Source organism: Cnephaeus nilssonii (assembly GCF_951640355.1).
Source record: "Cnephaeus nilssonii genome assembly, chromosome: 19".
NCBI classification, from domain to species: domain Eukaryota; kingdom Metazoa; phylum Chordata; class Mammalia; order Chiroptera; family Vespertilionidae; genus Cnephaeus; species Cnephaeus nilssonii.
Window position 1 is genome coordinate 16,390,005 of NC_137090.1, and position 8,152 is coordinate 16,398,156.

Consider the following 8,152-nt stretch of genomic DNA (forward strand, 5'->3'; position numbering starts at 1 on the left):
ATCGGTGTTAGCCAACGAGCGTTTGCCAGTCTGCGTTTCCCTTTATAACAGGGGTTCTCACTCGTGAGCGACACGTGACTGGCTCGGAGCTGCTCCCGCCGGCCTCCCTCCCGACAGGGTTCCCGAAATGAAAGGAACACTCAAAACTCCAAACCAGGACATTTCTCTCCAGTGCTCCAGTGACCGGCACGTCCTCCGTGACCTCTGCCCTGGCATCAGCTGCCACCTCCTCACCAACGTCTCTCCCAATGTCCCATCCACCTTACGCCCAGGATACAGCTATCTACCAACTGTCACATTAATATCAGATGGGGGAACACAAGCACGACCATTTCAATAGAAGCAGATAAAGCACCGGGGAACAAAACCACTACATGTTGGCGTTGTCACAATGGACCACAGTCCTGACAGTAATGAGGCACCATCCTCAAAGATCATACCCAACAAGGCAGGTCCCTGCGTGTGTGTGAGACATTTCTGGGGACTTTATAATTACTGGGGAAGGCTTCGAAGGGAGAGGCGGGAGCCAGCGAAATGTGGGTAACCAATGACACAACCTCGTTCCACCAGGAAGCCCGTGAGGCCCAAGGAAACCCAGGTGACACTGGCTGCCGGTCTACATGCTGACCTGTCTCTCCTCAGTCCCGTGTCTAACAGGCCATCGAGTCCCACAGCTTCTACCTCCATCCCCCCGTTGTCCCTGAAGTTCAAGTCTAATCATCTCTAACCTGATGCACCAGCCTCCCACCGGCTCTCTGCCTCTGCTTCCCCATCCGTCCCCGGCAGCCTCCACTTCTGCTGCCACCTGAGCTTTCGAAGATGCAAGTCCGGCGTGGTGGGCCAGCTTACCCGCGCACACAACTCCTGTGCGCTAAGGAAGTGTACGTTGCTAAGCCTGGAGCCGATTCGGCCTTTCTCCGGACCTCGGTGTATTACCCGAGACCGTCCAGGGAGGCCCAGGGCGGGAGGGAAGGGAAGAAGCCCTCAGAGCCTACAGCACAAACGCTCGGCCAGAAATGTTAACATCAGAAGGGACCAGGCAGACGAGAGGCAACTTACAAAAATAACACACGCTTCCTATAAAAAAATATTTGGCAAAACAGTCCTCACCCCTTTTGTTCATCAGACACTGTTTTCCAATTGGTACACTAGACCAGTGGTCAGCAAACCGCGGCTCGGGAGCCACATGCGGCTCTTTGGCCCCTTGAGTGTGGCTCTTCCACAAAATACCACGGCCTGGGCGAGTCTATTTTGAAGAAGTGGCATGAGAAGAAGTTTAAGTTTAAAAAATTTGGCTCTCAAAAGAAATTTCAGTCATGGTGCTGTTGATATTTGGCTCTGTTGACTAATGAGTTTGCCGACCACTGCCCTAGACAATTTCAGCGGGTGCAGTGTTTCCACTATAGACTCACAGAATTTTATGGTAGGAAGTCATCGTTCCGTCCAGCTTTTCCTAAACTCTGTTCTATGGAATGCTCGGAGGGGGGGCGGGGGGGGGGGAATCACACCTGTAGGAAACCACCCCCAGGCTCACCCAGGGTTGGTTGTACTAACTTACTGCAGCAAAGCAGTGTGCACACCAGAGGCGCCACCAGGGGGCGTCTCAGTAACAGGCTGTGGGCAGGGGCTTCGGTAAGCTTCGGGTCTGTGCTAAGGGATTTGAAGGTGGGAAGGGAAGGAGACACAGAAATCAGGTCAGGCCGGATCTGGTCAGGAAGCAGGCGTTTTAAAAACTGGGTATCTCACACCCCTTTGGTTAGGAGGCAGGAGGAATGGAGTGAGTGGGGGAAGGATTGATACGAAAGAATTAGTCACCCAGTGTCGGTCATTCTGCAGCTGTGGTGTGGCCTTGAGAACAGCACCGTTTGCTGGCGGCCTCGCCCCGGCCTTGCTTCTGACTGTCCGGTGGGGACATCGCAGAGCAGGGCTCATTTCCACGTTCTCAGGTCCCACAAGGAGTCTGCAGGGGTTCCCGGAAGGAAGAGACCTACATACGCCTGGAAAACGTCTGTTGAACAACGTTCAATAGGCACAGCGCTGGGCTTTCTGGCACATTTTTTTTTTTTTTTTCGTTTTCCGCCCAGCACTTTTAGCACGCCAAAGGGATTAGAAATTTCCCAAGACACCTTCAATTCATTCTCAACACAGCTGCCTGGGTGATTCTGTTCAAATAGAAGTCAAAATGCCCAGCATATCATTCTGACCTCTTTTCCTATTTATTGTGCCCTCCTCCGTGTTCCCCGAGTATTTTTGTTCCTTCTGCCCAGAGCGCTGTTCCCCCACGTGGCTGCACAGCCTGTCCCCTTCTCTCCTTCAGTCTTTGTCCAAATGAAATCTCCCGGTGAGCTCCTCCCTGCCCACGCTCTATAAAATCTCCCCCTCCCCAATACTTCCAAATGCCATTCCACAGCTGGGTTTGTCTCCCGGCCACTCACCGACATGGAAGATGCCAACAGTTTATTTACTTTTTTTGTTTTTGGTGTCTCTGCCCATGTGGGCAGGCATTTTTATCTACGGTGCACCGGATGAAAGAGAAATGGTCACATGCATGCATATGAACCCCCTCCCAAACTCCTCCTTGGGCAGAGGAAGTGGGGAGGCCTCTGGGGTTTTCCATGTATAGACAGTAAAGAAGTTTGGGAAGGACACCTGGGGAGCCTTGGGGGCTGTAGGATCAGCTCTGTCTTCTCCTTCAGGCCTGACTTTCCTTCAAGGCCCACCCACCGGCCTGGAACTAAACACTGTGCTTCACTAGATGGCGCTGTTCACCAAGAATCGTGGGACTCAACTCTCCGGGATCCTGAGGCCTTTAGTCACCTTCTCAGAGTGAAGGATTCTGAGAAAAGGATACCACTCCCTACATCATTTCTCTAGAGTCTAGACGAAGAAACCCAGAGCCGGACAGAACCACTTATCAACTAGCCGGACCCGCCCTGAGCTCAGGTTAACCCTTTGCTTGGGAACAAAAGATGTTTTTAAATACTTCTAATAATACCCTGGCAAACATAAGCAAAGCTTCCATCCTCCCTCACCCCCACCCCCCACCCCCCGGAAAGCTGCAGGGCTCCATAACCTGCCCTTGCACTTGGCCTGTGGCCCGCCCTCTTGGCACAATGCTGTCTCTCTCTCCCCACCCCTGGCCTCTCTGTCCCTGTACAGTTTGAAGTACAGGTTAAGATGCCAATTCTATTTCTAGCCTTGAGCCACAACAGGCTGAGAGGCAGCGTGGAATGGTGACCTTGTGCTTGGGGACTGAAGAGGAGCTACATCTCCATCACAAACTGCCCTGGCCCTTTAGCAACTTACCCAACATCTCTCCAATTCGGTCTTCGCAGCTGCGTGGTGGGGATAAAACCCGCGGAACCGGACAGATGGAGTGAGCATGAGATAAGAAGATGGACGAGGCTTCAAGCCACGCGTTCTGTAAAACCCCCTTTTCCATGTTCAGATCCACTGTACTCGGAAACTTAACTCAGGGTGACTGGCTGACCTGCTGAATCCTTTCCTGCCGCCTTGGCCGGTCTTGAGATGGCCCGGAGAACCAAAACCCCATCACTGAACGAACCTCTCCACCCTGTCTCCATACTAAGTAGGCCCTTAGCTCAAGGTGTGTCTGCAAATGCACACTCAGCGAAAGCTACTGTCATCATGAATATCAGCCCATCAGTGAGTATTGATGGAGATCTTATGACCTATCTTGGGGGGTTAGGAAGATTATTCTGGAAACAAAAATAAGACAGATGTTGCGGGGGCTGGGGGGTGGGGGGGGGAGGAATGAAGACAAAGACACCAGTTCACTCTCCAGTGAAATGTCATTATTTCTGACTCGTGAGAGGAAATACATAAGTCAAGGAACACGAGAATGGTTGTTGGTTTTGCTCTCTGCCCCCCCCCCCGCCCCCGCTTAAATCAATAAAACCAGGAATAATGGTTCCACGTTGGGAACCTTTGCATATCATAGGACTGTTCCTTCCCTGCAGTCATGTTCTCCCACACAGACTGTGCCTGTGATCAGGAACAAAGAGTTCACATGTGCCTGCTGCTTGGCCACACCTGTGGCCCTGGACTTCCTGTTTGCCAATCTGATAGGGTCACCTGCCCTCCCAGGAATCACCCCACAGCCAGCCACCCTCTCCTACCTCAGGCGGACTCCCTGAGCTTCCTTCACGTTGTGACACATCACCTGGCCCCTGGCTCCAAGGCTTACCTATTCCGTCCTGTCCCCATCCCTTCCTCCCCACACTCTTCTCCCAAAGGCCTACCACACACCCGTCCATTAGGGCTCGGCTCTTTTTCCGCACAGGCTCTGGGTGCTGAAACACATCAGAAAAGCACAAGGAGATTACTTCCTGTGGCCTGATTTTATAAAAATAGACTTTATAAAAAGAAGATGAGGACAGGAGTGGTATTTGCTCACCTAGTGGTTACTCTAATTATAGACAGTTGGGTGTGACGGGCAACCTTACTGGGTGACATGAGGGTTGTGTCAGACAGGATGTCTCCTTCCCAACTTCCCCTGGAAATGCCCCAATCGGCGGTTTTAAATGACAACCTGATGGTTCTGCAAATAGGACGCCTCTCCGTGAGCTGAATTGGGGGCCTCGGCAATTTTGTATTCCCAAGGATGTTCGAGTCCCAGAGCCCAGCTTTATTCCCCCAAGATTTGCTGACTTGCTGTTTCTCTAGGAATAATGGGCATTTTGTCTGGGAAAAAATAGCCACTTAGACATTCTCATTTGGAAAATTCCCATTGCAGTATAGTGCTGTATTCACGTCCCCCCCACCCCCACCCCCAATATCTTCTGCTTCTGCTATTTAGCAGTGAGATTTCTGTTCCAGCAATGGGAAAGGATTAGGATGATGTAAATCCAACATTCAAATTAGGAGCTTCCACTCCCACGGGACCTAGAATTAGGCCTGGGGTTTAAAAACAAAAAGCAGAGCCTGACATTAAACGAATTCAGCACCTCTGAATTCAGTTGTCGCCTTTCCCTTGGCTTCTTATGTGAGTGGACACCTGGGAATTTGTGTGCGGGCGGAGCCCCTCAAAGAGGCTGCTTACACCTTTAACAGGTGTCACACTCTGGCCCTCCACGAACCACATCCAGCCGGCTGATGTATTTAGTTTGGTCCACATGGTGGTTTTTTAAAATAAGAATCAGTGGTCAACATTTTAAACAATAGTTTTGTAGAAAATAAACAGGTTTATCTAAACATAGATTAATGTAAATACAGATTTATATAAATATACATTTATGTAAAAATATAGATTTCTGAATTGTCTTGGGGAAAAAAAATAAAACCAGATGAGGCCCTAGTTGGTTTGGCTCAGTGGACAGAGCATCAGCCTGCAGAGTGAAGGGTCCTGGGTTCGATTCCAGTCAAAGGCACATGGCTGTAGGCTCGATCGCCAGTTGGGGGCGTGCAGGAGGCAGCCAGTCAATGGTTCTCTCTCATCATCGATATTTCTACTCTCTCTCCTTCTCCCTTCGACTTTCTTTCTCTAAAAAATAAAATAAAATAAATCAATAGAAATATTAAAAACAAAACAAAACCAGATGAGGCAGTCCTGAGTCCTGAGATGTTATTTCCATTTGGGTGGATGGTGGATCGTGAGCCCAGGAGGAAACGTACAAGGGGGATCATTCACAGGAAGGGTGGGACTAAGATGACCCGTTTTCTCCCATAACTACCTCTCCAGGCCCGAACCTCAATCCCAAGGAACATTCAGTTCCGCTACCTCAACGTATCTGAAGCGAAATGCCTCTTCCTAAATACCTGCCCAAATATCTGAAAGCAGCACACCGGGCTGCCCCTTTCCTAACCACAGAACCAGCTTTAACCCTCCCCTCCTCTGGCCTGCCACGCCCCTTCCCCATCTGTCAGCAGGCCCTGTGGTGTGCCACATGGCGCTTAACGTCTAGCTAGTACAGTGATGGTGAACCTATGACACGCGTGTCAGCACTGACACGCGTAGCCATTTCTGATGACACGCGGCCGCTGAGGCGGCCGCATGCCGAGGATGAAACATTTACTGCTCCTGAGGATGAAACATTTGGGAAATAATGTTTTTTCCTCAAAGTGACACACTACCCGAGTTATGCTCAGTTTTTTGGCGAAGTTTGACACACCAAGCTCAAAAGGTTGCCCATCACTGAGCTAGTAGGAACTGAGATATGCTGTAAGTGAAGAAGACACACTGGGTTTTAAATACTTATGTAACCATCATCATCATCTAAACTAGCTGATCAATCATTTTACATTGATTACCTATTAAGATGGTATTTTTGACATCTTGGGTTACATTAAAAATATTAACATGTACGTGCCCATTTCTTTTTGCCCTTCTTAAATGTGGCTTTTACAAAATTTAAAATTACATATGAGGTTCACATCAGTGGCTCACATTGTCTTCCTATTGGACAGCACTACCTGAAAATATCTCTTGGTATAGAGGTGCTTATTATTGTTACATGGCAATCATATTACAGTATATAAATGTGTAAAATCAACGTGTTACACACCTTAAATTTATACAACGTTACATGTCAACTATATTTCAATTTAAAAAATATCTTGAGTTTGTCCTAACTACTATTTGACCTGGCCGCCATCCAATAGCCTAGCAATATCTCACAGACCTTCACTCCTAGAATATCACATTAGTTTAGGCTTCCCCTACTCCTCCTAATCTGTTTTGCACACCCTGGCTGAGTTTATCTGACTTTTATCATGAAACAGTCCTGCTCAAACACTAACACCAGCTCCCAATTCTACTCCATAAAGTCCAAACTCTTCGTAATAACAACTTCCACCTTTAAAAGCTGTTCGGCACCTCATGCAATTCTCCCAGCAACCTAGCACCTAGCATGCCAGACACTTGGTTTTCTAAATAGAATAGAAAGAACTGAAGCTTTTGCCTGAGCTGGGAGGGAGAGGGAACACACCTTTGATCTGAGAGGTCATAAAGATGATGCAGTTAAAGCATCCAAACAGCAGCTCGTTCCACTTAGGATGCTTATACAAACACCACACAATCAACCAAAGAGCAATCACGCACATTGTGAATCTATGAGACAAACTATTTTTACATCAATCGAGAGAAGAAACTGCTATATTTGCATTTCAGAAAACCCAAACCGGAAATCGAACCAGAAAAGCTTAAGTGAAATAGTCTTCTTCTCTCATCCATTTTATGTCCAAGTTTCAAAACAGATAAATTTGAATTATACCAATTTGAAATGCCGTGACATAACAATAATTGAAATACCATTTCATCTCAAAATTTGAAAAGCATGAATTAAAATTCTTCAGGAATTAAATAAATCTAAAGCTAGCAGAGCTGATAGAGGTAATGATTCATAAACCATGCTGGTAATTCTACATGGCAGCATGTTTTGACCTGGGGAATAGAGACCCTTTGTCATCTCGAATTACATCAGTTTTGAATTGTGTATTCACGACTTCATACCTTTCATAAAATACATCATCCTATACACATTTTCTTTGATTTTTTTTCAGCTACAAAAATCAAATAGGTTTTGTCCAATACTGTCTAGTAGAGCCGTTTGGTGCTTGGATCTTGACCCACATTCTACATGGCAATCATGTTACAATACATAAATGTGCCCAACCAGCATATTATACGCCTTACATTTAAAAACACCCTATACCATTTATTGTATTCCTTTGGACAGATTGTTTAGCAGTCCCGGGCTTCAGCTGCCGCTTCTTTAAAATGGGCATAATTATACTTCCCTCACGGCGTTTTATAAGAATTCAACGAGATAATACACATCAATACAGAGCTTGGCATGTAGTAATTCTCCACGGCAGTGCAATGGTAAGATAACTTATCTGTCTGGCCTTAGCATCCTCATTTCAGAAACTTTTTTTCAAAGCAGCTTGGAGACTCCACAGAAGGGTGGGGCTTCGGCGTCTCACGCTCTCTACTAATCTCTGTAAATTTAATAGACCCAGAGTTACACATGACGGGGGACTGGGTGGGGTAGGAACCAGAGCGTCCGCCGGTCCCCTTCGCGGCAGCCGCGACGCAGATGCCGGCCTGGAGCCAGCAGGTCGGGCCGCAGCTGCATTTGTTCTTTCTTTCTCCCGGCTGGTCGGCGGCTCTGGCGATGAAAACACGACCACG